Raw genomic sequence first — 1682 nt, forward strand, 5'->3', positions numbered from 1 at the left:
CTTCTGTAGTTCCTCAAACCTTACTACGCATCAGAGAGTTCATACTGGAGAGAAGCCTTATAAATGTACAGAATGTGGCAAAGCATTCAATGATTCCACAAAGCTTAATCGACATCAAAAAGTTCATACTGGAGAGAAGCCTTTTAAATGTGGAGAATGTGACAAAGCCTTTGGCAGCTCTTCACTCCTTACTAAACATCAGGGAGTTCATACTGGAGAGAAGCCTTACAAGTGTAGAGAATGTGGCAAAGGATTCATTTCGGCACTATCCCTTAATTGTCATCAGAGAGTTCATAGTGGAGACAAGCCTTATAAATGTATTGAATGTGGCAAAGCCTTTCGTAGTTCCTCAAAACTTACTACGCATCAGAGAGTTCATAGTGGAGAGAAGCCTTGTAAATGTATTGAATGTGGCAAAGCCTTTGCTAGTTCTTCAAACCTTACTACACATCGGAAAGTTCATACTGGAGAGAAGCCTTATAAATGTACAGAATGTGGCAAAGCCTTCTGTAGTTCCTCAAACCTTACTACGCATCAGAGAGTTCATAGTGAAGAGAAGCCTTATAAATGTACAGAATGTGGCAAAGCCTTCTGTAGTTCCTCAAACCTTACTACGACATCAGAGAGTTCATAGTGAAGAGAAGCCTTATAAATGTACAGAATGTGGCAAAGCCTTCTGTAGTTCCTCAAACCTTACTACGCATCAGAGAGTTCATAGTGAAGAGAAGCCTTATAAATGTACAGAATGTGGCAAAGCCTTCTGTAGTTCCTCAAACCTTACTACGCATCAGAGAGTTCATAGTGAAGAGAAGCCTTATAAATGTACAGAATGTGGCAAAGCCTTCTGTAGTTCCTCAAACCTTACTACGCATCAGAGAGTTCATAGTGAAGAGAAGCCTTATAAATGTACAGAATGTGACAAAGCCTTCTGTAGTTCCTCAAACCTTACTACGCATCAGAGAGTTCATAGTGGAGAGAAGCCTTATAAATGTAGAGAATGTGGCAAAGCCTTTAGGCATTCTTCATCCCTTACTTATCATTAGAGGGTTCATACTTGAGAGAAGTCTTACAGATGTGAGGAGTATTGGAAGTGTTTACCAGCGAGAACATAGTGAATATCACAGAACTCATACTGTGCAAAATATAAAAAGGCCTTTCCGCCGAAACCAGTTTGGCTCGGTGGATAGAACGTCGGCCTGCGGACTGAACGGTCCCAGGTTCGATTCCGGTCAAAGGCTTGTACCTGGGTTGCGTGCACATCCCCAGTGGGAGATGTGCAGGAGGCAGCTGATCGATGTTTCTAACTCTCTATCTCTCTCCCTTCCTCTCTGTGAAAAATCAATAAGTATATTAAAAATAAAAAAAATAAAAAGGCTTTTCCGTGCTATTTATATATTACTGTACCTGACAGTCTTCGTACTAAAGATAGTTCTTACAAACAGGAAATGGGCTGGAGCATTTACCCTCAAATCAAAGTTTACCAAGCATCAGAGATTTTATAGTGGAAGAAAGCTTACACCAGTGATCCCAAACCTTTTGAGCTCAGCGTGTCAGCATTTTGAAAAACCCTAACTTAACTCTGGTGCCGTATCACATATAGAAATTTTTTCATATTTGCAACCATAGTAAAACAAAGACATATTTTTTGTATCTATTTTATATATTTAAATGCCATTTAACAG

At 39.8% G+C, this 1682-nt stretch overlaps 1 pseudogene; it reads left to right on the forward strand.

Moving 5' to 3' along the window:
• Positions 1–1112, forward strand: part of LOC102769105 — a 3442-nt pseudogene extending 2330 nt beyond the window's left edge.
• The last annotated feature ends 570 nt before the right edge of the window (positions 1113–1682 follow it).

The sequence above is a fragment of the Myotis davidii genome, unplaced genomic scaffold (genome assembly GCF_000327345.1).
Source record: "Myotis davidii unplaced genomic scaffold, ASM32734v1 scaffold3599, whole genome shotgun sequence".
NCBI classification, from domain to species: domain Eukaryota; kingdom Metazoa; phylum Chordata; class Mammalia; order Chiroptera; family Vespertilionidae; genus Myotis; species Myotis davidii.